This window comes from Carcharodon carcharias, chromosome 20 (genome assembly GCF_017639515.1).
Source record: "Carcharodon carcharias isolate sCarCar2 chromosome 20, sCarCar2.pri, whole genome shotgun sequence".
NCBI classification, from domain to species: Eukaryota; Metazoa; Chordata; class Chondrichthyes; order Lamniformes; family Lamnidae; genus Carcharodon; species Carcharodon carcharias.
Window position 1 is genome coordinate 34934963 of NC_054486.1, and position 23228 is coordinate 34958190.

Sequence of the window (23228 nt, forward strand, 5' to 3'; positions counted from 1 at the left end):
TTCTGTGCCATTTGCCATCGACTGAAGTGAGAGGCAGGGATGAGGCAGAGGGAGGTAGATGCCTCCAAGCGGCACAACTGGTGGGGGTCACACAATTTGTGACTCCAAACCTCCATCCTCCTGGGTGAATGGTCAAGGCTGACAATGGATCATGCAGTTAGTCTTTCTATGCTGCCAAGGCAATGGTCTCTCTATAGAATTTCAAGGGTAGTGGAGACAAGCAGAAAAGTTTGAGGCTTCTTGCACATGGCTCTCATTACCCTGGTCAAAGAGCAATGCCTCCATATGCATTCATGTATGAACGGATGGAACACCCATCTCTGGTCTTGCAAAGTGGGGCGCGGTGGGGATGCCATGTCTAGATAAAGACCAGGTGAAGGGCGTAGCACTTTCCTGCTGGCTTCTAGATAGTGGGAAACCTGTAAAGGACATGCTCACTTAATGTATCACTTCAATTTGTTCACATATCCACTGTGGTGTCGATGATGCAGTCTTTTTTAAAACTAAAAAAAACTAAAATAGAGGGATATGGACATCAGAAGTGCAAAATGTTTTAGTTTGACAGGCAATATGATCGGCGCAGGCTTGGAGGGCCGAAGGGCCTGTTCATGTGCTGTACTTTTCTTTGTTCTTTGTTCTTACTCTTTCATGGGATGCGGGTGTCGTTGGAAAGGCCAGCATTTATTGCTCATCCTGACTTGCCCTTGAGAAGGTAGTGGTGAGCTGCCTTTTTGAACCGCTGCAGTCCATGTGGTGTAGGTATACCTACAGTGCTGTTAGCGAGGGAGTTCCAGGATTTTGACCCAGCAACAGTGAAGGAATGGTGACATATTTCCAAGCCAGGATGGTGAGTGGCTTGGGGGGAACTTCCAGGTGATGGTGATCCCAAGTGTCTGCTGCCCTTGTCCTTCTAGATGATAGTGGTCGTGAATTTGGAAGGTGCTGTCTAAGGAACCTTGATGAGTTCCTACAATGCATCTTGTAGATGGTACATACTGCTGCCACTGTGCGTTGGTGGTGGAGGGAGTGAGTGTTTGTGGATGGGGTGCCAATCAAGCAGGTGCTTTGTCGTGGGTGGTGTCAAGCTTAGTGAGTGTTGTTGGAACTGCACTCATCCAGGCAATGGAGAATATTCCATCACACTCCTGACTTGTGCCTTGTAGATGGTAGAACCATAGAAAAGTTATAACGCAGAAAGGGGCCATTCAGCCCATCATGTCTGTGCCGACCAGAAAAAAGATGAAAAAGAAACTAGCCGCTCATTTTAATCCTGGAGTCCAACAGGGTCCTCTTCCAAAATTACGCACGTACAAAGGGTCGTCTACATGGAATGTACAAGCCTTGCTTTGTAGCTCATGGTTCAATCTTTGATTATTCTGGCTCTGTGTTACCTTCCTCTCTAGATTTGGAAACATCAAGTGTAAATATGTACACAAATGGCATTTCATCAGTAACTCTGATGGTGTTGAGCCCGTAGTAGTATGTGATGTTGCATGGTAACTTATGGGGAAACCTGGAAAGGCGACATTCCAGAGTACCTCCAGGTAACTTCTTCATACCAGCTTTAAAGATCTGCTCTTTCGGCAAGACCATTGGATGAAGGATATTAGGGAGTGATCTTTATGTGCCAGATACTGTTCAGGTCCATGAATCTCTGAAATTCCATGCCAGTGATAGCTGTTCCACTATCAGAAACAATAATCTATAAACCATGTATACTGAAGAAATGATGTAGCTTTTCAATAGTTGCGGCTGAAGTTGATGTTTTTACTTCATAGACGTCAAGCCATTTTGAATGTGTTCTAATGATTAATAGGAACACAGTGCCTAGAAACGATTCTACATTGTCAATATGCAATCTAACCCAAGGTCAACCAGGCCATTCCCATGGTTGAAGATGAGCTGAAACACATAGTTTCTGGTGTTGCTGGCAAAAGGAACAGTGTTTAGCCATGCTCTCAATGTCATTGTCTATTCGTGGCCACCAGACATAGCTATGTGCCAGCATCTTCATCTTCGATATGTCTAGGTGTGCACTGTGGAGCTTTGCCAAGAGTGACTCTCTACCCTGTGATGGGACCATGACTCTTGAACCCCATAGCAAAATTCTGTCTTGACAACTCAGTTCAGTGTTTCTGGAATAAAATGGCCATAAGTCATCAGACACAAGTGTTCTTGGCCATCCTTGTAAAATAAAGTCTTTGAATTTTGACAGTACTGGGTCTCTGTTTGTCCAGTTCTTGATCTGTTTCGCACATACAGATGATGAGTCCAAGAAATTTAACAATAACACTAACTCTTGTGAAACGGGTGTATTGACAAGGCTACCTGGTAATGGAAGATGACTAAATGCATCTGCATTGGCTTTATGTTAGCCAGGGCAGTATGTGAATGTGTACTCATAAGCTGATAGCATCAAAGCCCAATGTTGGATTCTCACTGAAGCTATAGGTGGAATAGTTTTGTCTTCGCTGAACAAACCTGTCAGCGGCTTATGGTCAGACACAATTGTAAAATGTCACCCGTGGAGGTATTGGTGAAACCTCTTGACACCAAATACAACTGATAACCCTTCTTTTTCCAACTGAGAGTAGCCCTTTTCAGCTTGGAAAAGTGTTCTTGAAACATACCCAATGGATCTTTCTGATCCATCCTACATTTGATGTGATAGAACAGCACCTACACCATAAGGAGAAGCATCAAGCGTCAATACGAGCTCTTTAGATGGGTCATTATGTACCAACAAGCATGATGAATAAAGCAGTTTCTTCAGTATTACAAAGGCTTCTTCTTGCTGTGAACCCCATGACCAACAGTGGTTCCTCCTCAGCAAGAACTTTAGTGGTGTCAGTACAGTGGATAGGTAAAAACTGGCTATAGTAATTAATCATACCTAAGAAAGATTTAAGCTTGGTCACATTAGAGGGTGATGGTGCATCTTTAATTGCTTGGACCTTGTCTTCAACAGGATGCAGCCCCATAGCATCCACTCTGTGCCCAGATAGGTTACCTCTGATGCTTGAAATGTGCATTTTTCTCACTTCAAATACACACCTGCTTCCATAAATCTTCTCAGCACTTCCTCAAAGTTGACTAAATGTTCAGCTTCGGTCAGTCCAGTGATGAGGACATTATCTAAGTACACAACCACACATGGAAGTCCCTGCAGGAGACTCTCCATGGTTCACTGAAATATAGCGCATGCTGATGAAACTCCCAAAGGTAACCGGGTGCACTGGTAGGGGCTTTTATGTATATTACTTCTCATGTATTCTCTTGATGTGCTACCCAATTCCAATTGTTGATAGACATGATTCATGTCTAGTTTTGAATATGACTTGCCTTCTAAGTCATCAATTCTAGGAATGGGGTATTTGTCTAACTTTGCTGCTTTGTTTACTGTCAGTTTTTAGTCACCGCATATGCATATAGTCTGGTCTGGCTTGACAACTGGGACTGTGGGTGCGGCCAACTCAGAAAACTGGACGGACTAAATTAATTCCAGATTTTCCAACCTGCACAACCTCTGCTTCCACTTTTTCTTTTAATGAGTAAGGCACTGGCCTGGGCCTTGAAGAAAGGTGTTGTTGCCTGGAGATTGACGTGCATTTTAGTTTGCATGCTCTTCAGTTTTCCCAATTCATCTTGAAAAACTGTCATATTTCTTCAAGAGCTCTGGAATTCCACTGGACTTCAAATGGAATATTTCTGACCAGTCAAGTTTTATTTTCTGCAGCCAATCTCGACCCAAGAGACTGGGCCCCTCCCCTTTTACGATTATTACAGACAGCTGGGCTCTCTGTCGTTTGTAGCAGATTGGGAGAGCAGCAATGCCTTTGACATGATTGGATTCTCCAAGTGTAAGTTCTCAGCTTGGTGGACATCTGCTCCAATGTCAGTGGCTAACTCCCTTCACTGAGGTACTTGAACGTGTGCTCCCCAACAACAGTAGTTGCAGTACTAGTATCCACCTCCATCTGCAGTTGCTTGCCATTCACTGCACTATCACTGAAATGGGCTCAGATTTAATAGCAGTCACATGATACAGTGAGTATACATCAGTAGTAGCAGCCTCAGCCTTTGCTGTATCAGTTAGCACAATTAGGTTGGTTTGTTGTTTTGCTGTTTGCCTTTGTTCTGCACTGACTAACCAGGTGTCCTTTCCTGTGGCAATAATTGCATTCTGCCTCTTTGAATCTACAAATGTCTGCTCCATGATTTCCTCCATATCTGCAGTAAATGTGTATCTTATTAGCTGACGTGTTGCAATTAGGCTTCCTAAGTCTTCGTGTAGTAGGCATAGAATCATGTTCAAAATCTGCTGTTCTGTTTCTCGTGCCATACTCAGTGGCAGGTTCCTGACCAACGTGAATTACGGTGCCATTATCCACATGCTGCAAAGCCTGCTAGGCTTTCACGCCACTTTCCATAGCGAGAGTGTAAGTTCCAGGGCATGCTTGAAATCGATATCAGATTTGGCTAGCAAGCAGCGCTGTATGGCATCGTCCTTGACTCTGCATACAAGTCTGTCCCGCAGCATATCATTCAAGGCACCCCCAAACTCACAGTACTCGGTTAACTGTTTCGGATTCACCAAAGGTAGCAACGGACTCTGCTGGGGCACAAACTTTCAAATTAAACTTGAAGTGCTGCATGATCATAGACGGTTTGGGTTGAAAGTGCAATTTCACAAGTTCCACTAACCCACTGTATGACTTAGAGCTGGGCGCGTTTGGGGCAGTCAGGTTTCGAATTAGACTATATGTTTTGCTTCCACAGGATAGTTTACGCTTTTCTTCAGCAGTAATCTCATTCGCAATGAAACAGAACCCGAGTCACTCGACATACTGACTCCAATCTTCAATGTTAGCATCATATGAATCGATTCTTCTAAACAGCGGCATGACTGGTAAGTATTGTTCAATTTTGTTTTATTCACACCAACCAGGAGGAAGTACACTGCAGAAGTTGATTTTATCCTTGTCACCCAATGTAATAACCTGATGGAGCAGTGGGTATGGTGAAGCAAAGGCTAAACTTTATTTAGGAAATATGTAGAGGTGCTTGCACGCTAGACACAATCTCTCTGTCGGTAGCCACGCCCACTGGATTACCAGCACAATAAGCTTATTGGTTGAAGGCCCTGTAATTGCATCACATGATGAGTAATTGATGGGAGGAAGGGGTAATACATCTAGTTACTAAAGGAGGTGAGTTGCAGGATTTCTCGCTCCTGACTGCTCTTGTAGCCACAGTATTTATATGGCTAGTCCAGTTCAGTTTCTGGTCAATGGTAAGCCCCAGGATGTTGATAGTGGGGGATTCAGTGATGGTAATGCCATTGAACGTCCATGGGTGATAGTTGGATTCTCTCTTGTTGGCGATGGTCATTGTCTGGCACTTGTGTGGCACGAATGTTACTTGCCACTTGTCAGCCCATGCCTGAATATTGTGCAGGTCTTGCTGTATTTGGACGTGGACTGCTTCAGTATCTGAGGAGTCATGAATGGTGCTGAACATTGTGCAATCATCAGTGAACATCCCCACTTCTGACCTTATAAATGAAGCAGCTGAAGATGGTTGGGCCAAGGATACTACCCTAATGACCTCCTGCAGTGATGTCCTGGAGCTGAGATGATTGACCTCCAACAACCACAACCATCTTCCTCTGTGCTATGCATGACTATAGGCTGCAGGCAACCCTACCTTGGTAATGGCTTTCATCCAGATGAGGAGAGGGAGGCCTGTCGGTGGTTGGCACAGGGCCAGGAGGAGCAAGGGCCTGAGCAGCAAGAGGCATTGGGGCCTATATAAGGTCAGGAGGCTAGCGAACATGGATCACTTGCAACAGCAAGCATTGGCCCGACCATAGGTGTATCAACATTATTTCTTATTTGGAGATGAGTGAATCGCAATGCCGGAGGTGCCCTTGTATATCCCAGGATGTGGTTGCTCACATCTGCCAGCTTCTCTTGTAAGAGCTGTGGCTGTAAGAATCCTGGAAGTGTAATGTGGAACTCCTGGCCTGCAATGAGTGACTGTCTGACTGAGTGCCCTTTAAATATGGTGCCAGGACCTTTGACCCCATGAGGTGACTTCCTGCCTGCCCTGCCACGAGATTCGCTGAGCTCCTCGCTGATGCATAATTAATTAGATGAAAAGTGGAAGATGACGCAGATTCACCTGCCCTGCCATCCAGTGGAATTCACACCGACTTTCCTGCTCACCACTGGATTTAGTCTCCCCAGTGGAAAATTCTGCCCTTTTCTTTGTGATTAAAAGAAGTTCAATGGGGTAGATATGGAGAAAGAAATAAAGACTTGCCTTATAGAGCACCTTTCACAACCACAGGATATCTCGAGAGGTGGAGGATGAAATGTTAGCAGTTGTGTGGTCCACATTGGTAGCAATGACATAGGTGGAAATAGGGAAGTCGTCTTGCAGTCAGAGTTTAGGAAATTAGAAAGGAAGCTAGCAAGCAGGGCCTCAAATGTAGTGATCTCCAGATCATTCCTGCTGATAATAGGATAAAGCAGATGAACGTGAGACTGGAGAGGTGGAACTGGAGGGAGGGCTTTAGATTCCTGGGACACTGGAATCAGCTTTGGGGAGATGGGACTCGTGCAAGCCAGACTGGATGCACCTGAACAGAGCAGGGAGGAATTTCCTTGGGGAGTGATTTACTAGTACTACAGGGAGGATATAACTAATTTGGCAGGGCTGTGGGAAGCAGGAGGCAATATTAGAGAGGAACATTAGCAGAGAATTGGGAGAGGCAGACAGCACTGGAATAGGAAATAGTAAGGTATTAGGTGGGATCAGAGTAAGAAGGAATGTGATAAAGTCTAAATTAGGTTTACTCTGCATGAATGTGAATGTGTAGATAGTGGTAAATAAGATTGGTAAACTGCAGGCGGGACAGCCACATGGAAATATGGGGCAGAATTTTACGGCCTCCCAACCACATGGCCTTCCTGGGGCCCTCTGGCCCGCTTCCGACCTGTCTGCAATTTTACATGGGGCGGGCAAGGTCTCAGGTGGTCACTTATTGGCCACTTAAGGGCTGCTTCCCAAGGGCCTCAATTTTGAAGCTGGCAAAAGGAGTTCGGGCACATGGGGGAAGCCCAGCAGATCCCTCAACTTGGGCCTCAGGTGGGAAGAGGGTGGGGTCCCTCCCTCAAGGGAGACTCTTCCACAGATGCTCCCACCCCTTTGCCTGCTCCATCAAGACCACCTTTTGCCCACGACCTCCAGGCCTCACCTCCACAACATGCTATGAGACTCCCTGCACTTACCTGGTCCTGGACTCCAGGGGCAGAATATTTAGCTCGGTGGGCGGGCGCGCAGCTGACCTGACTGAATGTGAAATGATGCATGATGATGTCGGCCGAGCATGCTGATGTCAGCGCATAGTTGTGCGATAGTTCGGTCAGTAGGTACGTGCCGGAGTCAGCACCGTGCCCACTGACAATTAGTAGGCCTATTAAGGCCATTAAATAATCAACTGTCCTTAATTTCTCACTGCCTGTTCAATCTAATGGTGGACGGGCAGACGAAAAGGCCAGGCGGCCTTTGCAATTTTTTGGAAACCTCATCCACGTGCGGGATGAGGTTTCTAAAAGCAAATAAAAATGAAATTAAGAAGTTAATTTTTAATTAAAAACATGCCACTGCTCAGAGTCACATGAGGGGACATGTTCTATTACATTTTTCTGATGTTTAATAATTCTTTTAATATTTTCTTCATCTCTCTGAGGCAGCACTGTGCACACTAGGCCTGCTTGCCCTCCTTCAATCAGATTGGTCAGCAGGTCTCTGAGGCAGAATTTTTGCCCGAGTGAGGGGCGAAAGTCCCGTCTCCAAACAATTAATGCTCCTCGGAGGGCTGTGGGGCTGCCGTGAGGTGGGAATGCATTCCACACTAACTCTTCAGCTGGCAGGGCAGGAAAATCGCCATCTGAAACATCCTGCCCATGATGTTGTGGTGATAATGGAGACCTGGTTCAAAGAAAGGCAGGATTGGGTAATATATTACTGGATGCCAGGTGCTCAGGAAAGAAAGGAAGAGGGTTGGCAGTATTGATTAAGGGTACTTTTAGAGTGCTAGGGAGAGGGAATGTCCCAGAAGGGTCAAGTACAAAATCTATTTGGTTAGAGCTCAGGAACAATAAAAGTACTATTACATTTCCTGGTGTAGTCTATAGGTCACCAACTAGTAGGAAAGGTGTGGAGGAACAAATTTGCAAGGAAACTATCGAGAAATGCAGGAATTATAAAGTAGTTATAATGGGGGGACTTTGATAATGACATAGTTATAGTGAAAAGGGTAGAAATGGGTAAGAGTTCCTAGATTGTGTTCAGGAGAATTTTCTACATCTGTATGTTTCCAGTGTAACGAGAAAGGAAACATTATTCAGGCCTGGATCTTGGGGATGAGGGGGGGCAAGTGGATCTGGTGTCAGCAGGGGAACACTTAGGGGAGAGTGATCAATGCATCCTAAAGTTTGAGTTGCTTATTGGAAAGGGCAAGGAACAATCCAGAATAAGACTAATTCATGGGGGGGAGCAAACTTCAATGGAGTGGGAATGCATCTGACCCAGATAAATTTGAATCAAAGATTATCAGGCAAAGCTGTGACAGAACAATGGGTTGCTTTTAAAGAGGCAATAGTTCAGGTCCACTCAAGGTACATTCCCATGAGGGGGAACAATAGGGCAAACAAATCCAGAACTCAGAGATCAGAGATAGAACAGAAAAAAGGGTGCATATGACAGATGTCAGGTGGACAATAAAATTGAGAATCAGACTCCATTTAGAAAGTTCAGAGGGCAATTGAAAAAACAAATAAGAGAAGCAAAGTGAAAGTATGAGAAGAGACTAGCAGCTAACCTAAAAGAGAATCCAAAAGTTTTCTATGGGCATATCAATCATAAAAGGGTGGTAAAAGGAGGAATGAGGCCAATTAGGGACCAAAAAGGATTTATGCATTGAGGTAAGGGGCATGACTGAGGTATTAAATTAATACTTTGCATCTGTTTTTACCAAGGAAGAAGATGCTGCCAAGGCCTGGTGAAAGAGGAGGTAGTTGAGTTAAAAGATGGGTGAAAAATCAATTGGGAGGAGGATTAAATAGTCTGGCTGCAATTATAGTTGAGAAGTCACCAGGACCAAATGAGATACATCCAAGGACACTTGGGGAAGTTAGGGTGGAAATTGAGGAGGCACTGCCATAATTTTCCAATCCTCCTTAGATACATGGGTGGTGCCAGAGAACAGGAGAATTGCAAATGTAACACCCTTGATCAAAAAAGAGTGTAGAGATATACCCATCAACTACAGGTTAGCCAGTTTAACTTTGGTGGTGGGGGAGATTTTAAAAACAATAATTTGGGACAAAATTAATAGTCACTTGGCAAATGCAGATTAATTAACAAAAACCAGCACAGTTTTCTTAAGGTCATACTGTGATTAACTAACAATGTTTGAGTTTTTTGATGAAGTAACATACAGAATAGATGAGGATAATACTGTTGATGTGGTGTATGTGGACTTCCAAAAGGCATTTAATAAAGTGCCACACAACAGACTTGTCAGCAAAGTTCAAGCTCATGGAATAAAAGGGAAAGTAGCAACATGGATATGTATTTGTCTGAAATATGGAAAACAAAGTGAGTAGTGGTAAACAAATACCTTTCAGACTAGAGGAAGCTTTATAGTGGGGTTCCCCAGAGGTCGGGTTTAGGACCCCTACTCTTCATGATATACATTAATGACCTAAGCCTGAAATTTCTGGCCCCATTGGCGTCGGGCATCATGGCGGGTTGAGGGGTGAGGGGGGCAATATGACGAGAAAGCCAAAAATCAGTTTAACGCTGGCTTGGAACCACAGCAGGATCATCCAGTGATGTCCCACCATGGAAGAACACCAATCCTACTGGAGGCTGGCATGAACCTGCGTTCCATCCCGCTAATGGGATACAAAGTAAGGACCAACCAGAACTGTCACCCCACATCAGATTTTTCATTACGCTGGTGAGAAAACACATTTGGCCCAGAACACGTTGTTCAAGTGTGACGTGCAGAAGTAGGGCCTTCCTCAGATCGCAGACGTCCAAGGAGCAGAAGATGGTGCAGCTCGACAGCTACCGGACTCTGAAGGAACACATTGCATTGCATGCTGGGTGGATTCTCATGGACATGGCTCAGCCACAAAGCAGCTCACGGATGGTAGGAGGTCTCCGTCGGTGTCTCAGGTTTGCTTTGGAGCATTACAATCCTGGCCATGTGTTGCTATGGATCATCGGCGAGGTGGGTGGGGGTGAAGAGGAAGGTTCAGCTGTGAGTGGGAGAGGGAGGTGTACCGGGGTGGAGGAGGGGGGTATTAAGGTTGGGAGGGGGTGGAACAAAGGTGTCTGAGGGGTGAGGTTGGGAGGAGGGAGGAGGGAGTACAGGGTAGGAGGGTGTAATGGGGAGTATACGGAAAGAGGGGAGGTAGGGAGGTAGGTGTAAGGGGAGAGGAAGTTGTAGGGAAGGAGTTTGGAGGGGGGAAGGAGTCCAGGGGATGAAGGAGTACAGCAGGGGAAAGGAGTTTGGACGGGGAAGGAGTTCAGAGTGGGGGCAAGGAGTACAGGGGGAGGAAGGAGTCCGGGGGAGGAAGGAGTTTGGAAAAGGGAAGGAGTTCATAGAGGGGAAGGAGTTTGAAGGAGAGAGGGAGTCCAGAAGGAGGAGGGAGTCCAGGGGTAGGAAGCAGTTTGGAGGGGGGAAGGAGTCCAGGGGGTGGAAGGAGTCGGGGGGGAGGAAGGAGTAAGGCCGGAGGAGGAAGTAAGGATGGAGGATGGAGTAAAGGGGGGATGTCCAGATGAATGTGCAAGAGAGGGGTCTGTGATCAGAATTTCGTAGCTTTTCTAGGCTTACCACTTCTTCTAGGTGCTGCCCTGACATCCAGGACAGGGGTGGAGACAACCTGTGCAATGGTTGGCCCTGTTACCACTGATGACTTCAGCGTGCATTCTCTGTAGAATGGAGGCCTTGAGGCCTGTCTTGCTTTTGCTGCCCTCCTGTGGGCCAGCTGCTCCCTCTGCAGTGACAGAGGACAAGGTTGAGGGCGGCGCAGGCAAAGAGGACTCAGAGGGAGAGAACAGCCTCTGAGATTCCTGAGTGGATGACCCAGGGGTGCCCAGCTGCTGCTTCTCCTCCTTTTGTGTGCCCAAAGGCCCTGGCCTGACTCCTTGAGGGGAAGGAGCATCTGGAGAGGCATTGAGGTGCTCCATTTCCCTCTCATGTTGCCACTTCAGGAACTCACCCATGGCTGCCACGATGAAGTGCTGGTCTACGCGCATCTCCACATTCTGCTGGACCAGGGTATCCAGGGGGTTGCCATACTTCTCATGGAGACCTCCATACGCGCACGTGGGTACCACTTCATCAGTCAGCAGGTGGACGCACTCCTCTGACTCGCATGCTACTCTGTTAAGGGCTTCCAACAGCTCTGCTCACCTCCTGCTGATTCTCCACAATGAGTTGGAAAGCCAAATTCAGAGGCTCGTCATCTGTCCTGGACCTCACAGATATCTTTTCCCCAGCAGTCCTCTTAGTACCGGGGAGCTTGGCTGAACCTGCCTCCTCCTGCTGCTGACAGGTGTCCCTGGGGTGACCACCAGATTGTGAACCTGAGCCTGCTCTAGATCTAGGTTCCACTGAGGTGTGTGTCTCTGCGCTGGTGCAGGGTGTGGGTAAGTGCTGTGATGGGTCTTCCAGGCTGCTTGTTTCCAGCTCTTCAATGGAGGAGGTGTTCTCTTGGCTGTAGCTGAGGACATGGATGGAGCTGAGGGACTGGCTGGCTGAGGATGTCAGTCACTTGGCAGAGCTCCCTGTGAACCAAAGTAGAGATAATTAGAGCATGTCAGCAGAGTCAAAAGCAGGAGGGAGAGCACTCACAGTTGCAGTGAGGGAGGGATAATGGGATATGAGATCCTCACGTGGGTGTTCACCGCCGGCCTCACCGTTGCCACAAGAACAGTCCACATCCTCACCAGTCAGTGCGATGGCACGCTCCTCAAAAGTGAGCGAGGGGTCCAATGTGGGCCACTCCACCCCTGGTCTGGGATCTCTCCCTGCTATTGTTTCCTGCATGGAAACAGATGGAGAGAGTGTGAGCAGGGCACATGGCACTGCGCGGAATGTTTGTGTGGTGAGCGGAGCCATAGACGGGATGAGGATACGAGCTTCAAAGGATATGAGCCTGATGGAGATGTGAGAGTGCATGTGAGAATTAGTGGTGTTGTCCCTTGAGGTGTGAGATCCTTGTGGATGTGTGATGGGTTTGAGAGTGTGTGTTGAGAGTGATGAGGTGGTTGACTTACCCTGGCGGAATGAATGAGAGTATTCATCCTCTTCCTGCACTGGATAGTTGGCCTCCTCCGTGCTCCAGTGATACTGACCACACTGTCACCACATCCCAGGCCAGATTGGTTACTCTGGTCCTGCGGCCAGAGCAGGGGTGGAGCACATTGCAGTGGCTTTCCACTGCATCCAACAGGCACCCCAGAGAGGCGTCACTAAATTTGGGGGCTGCCATCTTCTTTGGTTTCAGGGCCTGGAGCAGTCCTGGTCTGAAGACATGAAGTAGGCTGTGCTCTGGTGTGTTTTAAATATGGCACCCGGAGCAAGGAAGTGCTGAAGTCACAGCGTGGCCGGAAAATGCGAGCCCGCCTGTCAGCGATCCAGCGTGTTTCCGTGAGTGTATTATTAATGAGGTGGGATGCACCAGGAATGGGACAATATGGTGCAAAAAGCTGCCATTGTGGCCGGCAGGTAAAACGTCCTTTTTGCTGCACGCTACTGCACTTTGTGCAAATCTGGGATGATTCTGCCCCTAGACTTTGGTGCACAGGGCACAATTTCAAAATTTGCAGATGACACAAACTTGGAAGCATTGTGAATTGTGAGGAGGCAGGTTGGTGGAATGGGAAGACAACTGGCAGCTGAAATTTAATACAGAGAAATGTGAAGTAACTCATTTTTGTAGGAAGAACAGAATGAGGCAATGTTAAATAAAGGTTACAATTCTAAACAGGGTGCACAAGCAAAGGGGCCTGGCTCTATATATGCACAAATCATTGAAGGTTGCAGGTCAAGGTTGACAGAGCGGTTAAAATGGCATAAAGGATTCTGGACAATATAAATGAGGACATAGAGTACTCAAGCAATTAAGTTATGATAAATCTGTATAATAGACTGATTCAGCCTTAACCGGATATTGCATCCGGCACCATACTTCAGGAGGGATGTGAAATTGTTAGAGAGCGTGGAAAAGATTCACAAGAATAGTTCAAGGGATGAGGAACTTCAGTTATGTAGATAGATTGGAGAAGTTGGGGCTGGTGGGAATTGACAGAAAAACGTAGCTGGTGCCCTCTGGCAATGACAAAACATGATGTACCCATCCACACAAACTACAAAGACCATTTGTTTCCAAGACTTTGGGCGAATCGTCCCAGATTTGCACTAAGTGCATTAGTGGGTGGGTAAAACGACATCATCCCAACGGTATCATCCCAAACCCACCATATTATTTATGCATTCCAGTGAAACATGCTGTTTCAAAGGTGGGTGGACTCTCATTCGCCCGCCATACCATCACCTTGCCGCTTCATCACGCCGGGTGCCATTTTTAATTTCCAGCCACACGCACACCTCTCAGGGCTTCCAGACCATGACTGCTGCAGGGAAGATGTCCACAAAAGGCAAAAAGACTGCTGCCCCCAGGTTTAATGGTGAGTCACTGGAATGCCATTTGGATGCCATAGAGGCTCACCATGATGTCCTCTACTCCACTCTTGCTGCAGGACAAGCAGCGGCATCACCAATCCAGCATGGTAGGTGATGGCAGTGGTGATCAGTGCCAATGCTGCACTGAAGAAGTTGGCCATCCAATGCACATAGAGGATGAATGATCTCATCCGTGTAACCAGGGTAAGGCAACCATCTCATCACTCTAAACTCACAGACAAGCCCATCACACATTCACTGGCATCTCACTCACTGCTAGCTCAAGGGACATCACCACCCATTCTCACAGACATGCCTTCACATCTTCATCTGGCCTTATCTCCTCTGGAGACTGTCTCCTCAGCCCTCACCATCTTGAGGCCACTTGCTCAGATCAACATGTGCCATCACACACACCCTGGGTTACCCTCCTTCCCCAGTACAGCTCTCGTCTGCAGCCTCTTCCCCTGTCTGAGGCCACTGCTCCCTCTTCCCCAAGCAAGACCTTGCCCTGCAGCTATTGAAAAGCCACCCACATATGGTTGATCTGGTAGGTTGAGACCTGCCTGTAAGCCTCCCTAACAGTGACATGGTGCTGTCTATGAAGCCTGGTGCTGATGACTGTGAGTGCTGACCGAAGCAAGGTAGGCAAACAAACCTTGAAGACCTGAGCAAAGGGCAGCCCACCATGTGCACCTTGTTTGTGAAACATGTCAGCGTGTTTTCCCGTCTGTGAGGGGGGGGAGGGGGGGAATGATTCTGGCGGGCTGGCCTTATAATGATGTGCTGATGTGTTACAATGAAATTCCCCACGCCCTGACAGCAGGAAACACAGCCCACCATCGGTGGGCTGAGCTGACGATCACAAACTGGTTTCATGCTGTCATGAAACCAATCGCGCCATATTGTCCGCTTACGCCACCAAACATGCCTGACGCCAGTGTGGCGGAAAATCCCGGCCAGTATCTAACAATCTTTCTTCCCAAGGGCAATCCCACAATGGAACAAGCTGACAAAGTAAATAGGCACAGACCCATCACTTGAAATCTTCAAGACCCTTCTTCAGATCATTCCCATTTTTAAGTTTTCATTATCAGGGCTATCATCTCAGCAGGTCATGCTTGGTTTAGCCAGCGCTACCATGTACATGTTGGTGGAATACATATATTAGTCTGTGACGCCAACATAATGAAAGCAGAAGCAGAAGTTTTCCTTGGGGAAGAGAGTGTTGAGAGGAGATTTGATATAGATGTCCGAAATCATAAGGGGTCTGGACAGAGTAAATTGGGAGAAACTCTTCCTATTGGTGGAAAGATCAAGAACCAGAAGGCACTGATTTAAGGTGATTGGCAAAAGAAGCAACAGTGATATGAGGGGAAACTTTTTAATGCAGTGAGTTGTTTAGATCTAGGATGAACTGCCTGAGAGGTAGGGAAACTTCTGGAAATTATAGTTCAGAACAAAATTAATAGTCACTTAGACAAGGATAATTAAGGAAAGCCAGCATGGATTCATTAGGGGAAAATCATGTTTAACTAACTTGCTGGAGTTTTTTGAGGAGGTAACAGAGAAGATTGATAAGGGCAATGATGTTGAAGTGGTGTATATGGATTTTCAAAAGGCATTTGATACAGTGCCACACAATAGACTTGTGAACAAAATTCTAGCTCGTGGGATAAAAGGGAAAGTAGGCACCTGGATAAGAAATTGGCTGGGTGACAGGAAACAGAGCACAGTGATAAATGGATGTTTTTCAGGTTGGAGGAAAGTTTGTAGTGCAGTTCCTCAGGGGTCAGTGTTGGGACCCTTGCTCTTCCTGGCAAATATTAATAACCTAGGCTGTGATGTGCAGATGATACGAAGATTGGAAACATGTCAACTATGATGAGGATAGTCTTGAACTTCAAAAGGACATAGACATGTTGGTAGATTGGGCAGCCAAGTAGCAGATGAAATTCAATGCAGAAAAGTGTGAGGTGATTCATTTTGGCAGGAAGAATATAGTAATACAATATAAAATAATGGGAAAAACTCTAAAGGAGGTGCAGGAACAGAGAGACCTTGGTGTATATGTACATAAATCATTGAAGATGGCTGGACATGTTGAGAGATCAGTTAATAAAACATATAGTATCTTAGACTCTATTAATAGGGGCATTCAGTACAAGAGTAAGGAGGTGATGTTGAGCTTGTATAAGACACTAGTTAAGCCTCATCTGGAGTACTGCGTCCAATTCTGGGCGCCATAATTGAGGAAGGATGTGAAGGCATTGCAGAAAGTACAGAGGAGGTACACAAGTATGATCCCATGGATAAAGAACTGTAGCAATGAGGATAGATTGGAAAGGTTGGGATTGTCTTCCTTGGAAAAAAGGCTGAGAGGAGACCTGATAGGGATACTCAAGATCTGAGGGGTATGGACCGGGTAAATAGTGAGAAAAGGTTCCCATTCAAGAGAACATCAAGAACTAGAAGGCACATATTCAAAATAATTGGTAAAAGGAGTAAAAGTGAGATGAGGAATGTTTTTTTCATCCAGAGGATGGTTGAAGTCTGGAATGAACTCCCTGAGACGGTGGGGGAGGCAGGTTCGATTGAGGTATTCAAAAAGGAATTGGATTGCTATCTGAAAAGAGAGAATGTGCAAGGTTACGGCAATAAGGCAGGGGAGTGGGACTAGGTAGAATTCTCTTTCAGAAAGCCAGTGCAAGCTTGATGGGCTGAATGGCCTCCTTCTGCACCGTAAAGTTTCTGTGAATGGAGGCAAATTCGAACATGACTTTCAAAAGAGAGTTGGATCATTATCTGAAGAGGAGAATTTGCAAGGCTACCAAAGAAAGGCAGGGGAGTGGCACTTGCTGAGTTGCTCTGGAAAAGAGTTGGAATAGACAAGATAGAATGAATGAACTCACTCTGTGCTGTAACTATTCCGTAATTCAATGATTCAATGCACTTTACAGTCAAATTGATTGAAAGATAAACATCGTCACCCAGGAAAACTGCCCTGCCGTTCTTCAAAATAGTGCCATGGGATCTTTCAAGTCCACCCGAGAGGGTCCACCTCTCAGCCATGAGACAGCACCTCTGACAGTGCAGCACTCCTCAGTGCTGCACTGGGAGTGCCAGCCTAAGTATTTGCGCTCATATTCTGGAGTGGGACTTAATTGAATCCAGAACCTTTTCCACTGGTGGGATCCAGCACAAGGGGGCACAATCATAAAATTAGAGCCAGGCCATTTAGTTGTGAAATCAGAAAGCATTTCTGCACACAGAGGCTAATGGAAATCTAGAATACGCCTTTGGGCAGAATTTTACGGCCCCACTCCCTCCCACTGGCATGATTTTCCGGTCTTTGTGTCAGGAACTTGTAGGTTTAAATCCCAATCCAGAGACTTGACCACAAAATCCAGCACACACCCAGTGCAATAGTGAGGGAGAGCTGCATTGTCAGAAGTGCATCATTTTGGATCAGACATTAAACCAAGACCCATCTGCCCTCTCAGGTGGAATGAAAAGATCCCAACAGCACTTTGAAAGAAGATCAGGGGAGTTACCCCAGGGTCCAGGCCATTATTTGTCCCTTGACCAATATTACCAAAACAGATCATCTAGTTATTGTCACATTGCTATTTGTGGAACCTTGCTGTGCACAAGTTAGCTACTGCGTTTCTCACATTGCAACAGTAATTACAGTTCAAAAAGTGCTTAATCAGCTGGGTCGTCCTGAGTGTACTCAAGGGGCTATATAATCCCGGTCAGGCTGGGAGGGAAGCTGAATAAGCACACAAGGGCAAAATGAATAGAAGGTTATGTTGATTAGGTTAGATGAAGAAGGATGGGAGGAGGGGCTGATGATCTGTTCCAGTGCTGTAAATATTATGTAATACTGTTTAATATAAATGCAAATTGTTCTTCCTGCAGCTATCCTGTGATGTTGCTCACAACGACTTGGTGAATACATTATGGCCAGAATTTTACACCCCATGGCCCATGCCCAACCCGAATGGGTGTAAAATCGCGCGAGATGACGTCGAGCGAGTGTCCCAACATCTTTGCACACTTGCGTGATATTTCACTCGGCAGGCATGCGCAAAAGTCAGAGGAGCGCCCGCCAACAATTAAGCGGGCAATTAAGTTCATTAAGATTGAGGGGCGACTTGACAGAAGTTTACAAAATTATGAGTAGCGTGGACAGAGTAGATAGGCTTGCTTTTTCCCAGGGTGGAAAAGTCAATTACTAGGGGACATAGATTTAAGGTGAGAGGAGAAAACTATAGCGGAGATGTGCGGGGCAAGTTTTTTACGCAGAGGGTAGTGAGTGTCTGGAATTCACTGCCAGGGGAGGTAGTGGAAGCAGATACGATAGTGGTGTTTAAGAGGCAGCTTGACAAATACATGAATAGGATGGGAATAAAGGGATACGGACCCCAGAAGAACAAAATGTTTTAGTTGACAGGCAATATGATCGACGAAGGCTTGGAGAGCCGAAGGGCCTGCTCCTGTGCTGTACTTTTCTTTATTCTTTGTTCTTTGTCCATGCCAGCCCGAGGTCACCCAGGTGCCCTTTCTAATCCCACCTTCCCGCACCCGGCCCATAGCCCTGCAGCTTACAGCACTTAAGGTGCAGATCCAGGTACTATTTAAAAGAGTTTAGAGTTTCTGCCTCTACCACCAACTTGGGCAGTGAATTCCAGACACCCACTATCCTCTGCGTAAAAAAATTCTTCCTCATGTCCCCCCGACACCTTCTGCCACTTATCTTGAATCTATGTCCCCTGGTTCTAGAATTCTCCATCAAGGGAAACAATTTTATCCTGTCCACTCTACCTATTCCCCTCATAATTTTGTACACCTCAATCAAGTCACCTCTCAGCCTTCTTTGTTCTAAGGAAAATAACCCCAACCTATCCAATCTCTCCTTGTAGCTACACTTTTCTAACCCTGGCAACACTCTTGTAAACCTCCTCTGCACTCTCTCCAGAGCTATTACGTCCTTCCTATAATGTGGTGACCAGAACTGCACACAATACTCCAGTTGTGCCCTCACCAGTGTTTTATACAATTCCAACATTATATCCTTACTTTTATATTTTATACCTCTGCCAATGAAGGAAAGCATTCCATATGGCTTCTTTACAACCTTGTCTACTTGAACTGTTGCCTTCAGGGACCTGTGTACTTGTACGCCAAGATCTCTCACTTCATCTATCCCTCTTACTATATTCCCATTTATTTTGTAATCCCTGTAACTGTTTGACCTCCCTAAATGTATGACCTCACACTTCTCTATGTTAAAATCCATCTGCCACTTTACCGCACACTCCACCAACCCATCAATATCATTTTGGAGATAATGGCTATTCTCTACACTATCCACTACTCGGCCAATTTTTGTGTCATCTGCAAATTTCCCAATTGTGCCCTCCATGTTCACGTCCAAATCATTAATATATAACACAAACAGCAATGGTCCCAACACCGAGCCCTGTGGAACATCACTTGAGACAATTTTCCACTCGCAAGGGCATCCATCAACCATTACCCTTTGTTTCCTGTTACAAAGCCAACCTTTTATCCAGTTTGCCACATTACCTTGAATCCCATGGGCTTTTACTTTCCTGACCAATTTGCCATGTGGGACCTTGTCAAATGCCTTGCTAAAATCCACATACACAACGTCCACTGCCCTACCTTATCAACCCTTCTTGTCACTTCCAAAAAGAATTCAATCAAATTTGTGAGGCAAGACCTTCCTTTAACAAATCCATGCTGACCATCCCTGACTAGTCCATGCCTTTCCACATGACAGTTAATCCTATCTCTCAGGATTGATTCTACTAATTTGCTCACCACTGACGTAAGACTAACTGGCCTATAATTGTTTGCCATTTCCTTTGATCCCTTTTTAAACAATGGAACTACGTTTGCATTTCTCCAGTCCTCCGTTACCTCCCCTGTATCTAGTGAAGATTGGAAAATCATCCTTAGAGAATCTGCTATCTCCTCCCTGACTTCCTTCAGCAGCCTCGGAAACAATCCATCTGGCCCTGGTGACTTATCAACTTTCATGGATTTCAACCCTTCGAGTACTTCCTTTCTTTGACTATCCCGTCCAATATCTCGCAGTGTTCCTCCTGGACTACTGTATCTACATCCTCCATTTCCTTTGTAAACATGGAGACTAAATATTCATTCAAAATTCTTCCCACAGCCTCTGCATCTATACACAAGTTTCCATCTTCATCTCTGTTAGGTCCCACTTTTTCCTTAACTAACCTTTTAGCATTAATGTATTGGTAAAACATCTTTGGGTTATCTTTAACTTTACTTGCTCATCTTTTTTCATGCCCTCTCTTTGAATTCCTTATTTCCTTTTTTACTCTGTCCCTGCACTTCCTATATTCGTCTAGGCTTAGTTCTTTGTGCCTATCGTACGCTTTCTTTTTCTGTTTGATCTTCCCCTGTATTCCTCTAGACAACCAGGGAGGTCTAGATTTGGCAGTACCACTCTTATTTTTGTAGGGGACATGTCTACTTTGTACAATCAGGATCTCGCTTTTTAGTGTTTCCCACTGGTTTTCCACTGTTTTATCCTCCAGCAGTGCTGTCCAGTCCACCTCAGTCAAGTCCCTTCTCATTTCTGCAAAATTTGCCTTCCCCCAGTTCAAGACTTTTACTCCTGCCTTATCTCTGTCCTTTTCCATGGTAACGCTAAATCTAATTGAATTGTGATCACTGTCCCCGATATGGTCACCAACTATCATTTCACCCACTTGCCCTTCTTTGTTCCCCAAGACTGGGTTTAGAATTGCATCTCCTCTCATTGAGTTTGTCACTAATTGGTTCAAAAAAATTTTCCTGGACACACTGCATGAATTTTTCTCCCTCAGTGTTTGAATCCCAGTTGATATTAGGATAGTTGAAGTCTCCTACTATTATTGCCCTCTTGTTCTTACAAGCAGAAATTTGCCTACATATTTGTTCTTCTATCTCCCTTTCACTATTTGGGGGTCTGTAGTATACTCCCAGTAGTGTGACTGCTCCTTTTTTATTTCTAAGCTCAATCCATAAAGCCTCGTTTGTTGACCCATTTAGTATATCATCCCTTCTCACAAGTGGAATTGATTAGTGCTACCTGCCCCCCTTCTTTTTTATCTCCTACTCTATCATGTCTGAAGACTCTATAACCAGGGATATTAAGCTGCCAGTTTTGTCCCTCCTTTAGCCAGGTCTCCAGTATAGCAATGACATCCTGCTGTCATGTATCTACCTGTGCCCTTAACTCATCTACCTTGTTTGTAATACTCCTTGCATTGAAGTATAAACAGTTTAACCCCGTCAATTTCCCTTGCTGAACACTTTGTAAACTTTGCTTTTCCTGTAACTCCATGTCTATCACAACGTCCCTAGCTAATGTTCTGCCTCCATTTTTCTGATCTGAATCTGACTTATCTGATCCTACTCCTGGGATCCGATCCCCCTGCCACACTAGTTTAAATACGCCCCAACAGAACTAGCAAAAGTCCCTGCAAGGACACTGGTCCCAGCTCTGCCTGGGTGCAGCCCATCCAGTTTGTACAGGCCCCACCTTCTCCAGAACCAGTCCCAGTGCCTCAAGAATCTGAATCCCTCGCGGCTACACCATCTCTCCAGCCACGTGTTCATTTGGTCTATCCTCTTATTCCTGCTCTCACTAGCATGTGGAACCGGGAGTAATCCTGAGATTACTACATTTGAGGTCCCGCATTTTAATTTATCGCCTAACTTCCTGTACTGAGCTTGCAGGTCCTCATCCCTTAGTTTACTTATGTCGTTGGTACCAAAGTGTACCATGACCGCCCTTCCCTCCCCTGAACTTCCTGCAGCCACTCCGTGACATCATGGACCCTGGCACCAGGGAGGCAACATACCATCCTTGATTCACGTTTGTGGCCACAGAAGCATCTGTCTGTGCCCCTAACTATTGAATCCCCTATCACTATAGCCCTGCCACTTGTTTTCATCCCGCCCCTCTGAGCAGCAGAGCCACCCACGGTGCCGTGAACTTGGCTGTTGCTGCTTTCCCCTGAGAGGCCATCCCCCCCCAACAGTCTCCAAAGCGGTATATCTGTTAGAGAGGGGGATGACCATAGGCGACGTCAGCACCTGCCCTCTTCCCGCCCCAACCGGCAGTGCTGAGCCTTTCTTAGGGCGTGTTTCACGCTGGCTGGCCGTTAATTGGCCAGCCAGCATGAAATTGTGGTCAGGGGCCATTCGTGGCCAGGGGATCATTTCCTGTCCGCTCCTGGGCCCATCAACCGCGCATGCCCAACGAGTGCAAAATGCATACCTATATCTCATCAATAAAGTGTGTTTTATCAGGACTGTAATTTCCTGTGATTAAAGATATCAAATTATGTCTTTATTTTAGGAGCATTGGTGGCATTTTCAGGTTCAAGGTTCAGGCTATGCTTATTATATCTTTGCATTCTTTCCTTTGAGAACAGTTTGAAATTGTGGAAGTATTTGCAGTAACCACTGATGTGGAAATACTTGAAATAAATATCGCTCTGTCCCTCGGATAGTGCAGGCATAATCCATTACCTATTCCAGTTTTAAAAATGCTGTTGAACTTGGATAGAATTTAATAAGCTTATTGGTTATTATTTAAAGTAATTGTGTCAGTCATATATTTACACTAATCGGTAAACACAGCGTTGTCTCACTGTTTTTGTTAGCTGGTTTCATCTGTAAAGTCATTGGAAGGCCATTATTATTCATAATATTTTATTTGGCTCTGCTCTCTGCCTCTCCATCTCTCAACCTCCCTCTGTCTTAACCCTCTGCCTGTCCCTCTGTCTGTCTCTTTTTCTAATTCTCTCAACCTCTCTTGCTCTCTCTCACTCTCACTGTCTGTGTCCTTCTCTTTATATCCCTCCCCCTGTCTTTGTCTATCTCTGTCTCCAACTCTCTTTCTCTTTCTTTTTGTCTTTTTTTCAGAATCTCCCTTTATCTCTCTTTCTGTGTTCCCTGTCACTCTGTCTTTGTCTCTGTATCGCCTGCATCTTTCTCTGCCTCTCTGTCTGTCAGTCTGTCTCTCTCTGTCTACCTCTGTCTGTCTAGCCAGAGGGAGAGATTGGGTGGGGGGGGGGGAGAGAAAAGAAGGGTTGGTGAGGGGTGGGTGGGTGTTTGTGGTGGGAGTGGGGGTGGAGGGGCTGGAGGCAGGACTCACAAGGAGCAGAAATTGTGTTGCTTAACCAGAAGGCAATGTAAATCAGCAAATGCGGGAGTTTTGGGTGAACGGCACATGGTGTAAGTTAGAATACTGGCAGTAAAGTTTTGGATGAGCTCAAGTATGTGCATGGTGTAATATAGGAAATTTGACAGGAGGGCATTGAAATAGTCAAAGAGATGGAGATAGCTAAAGCATGAATTAGATGAGCTGAGGCAAGGCTGGAGTCAGGTAATGATATAGGCA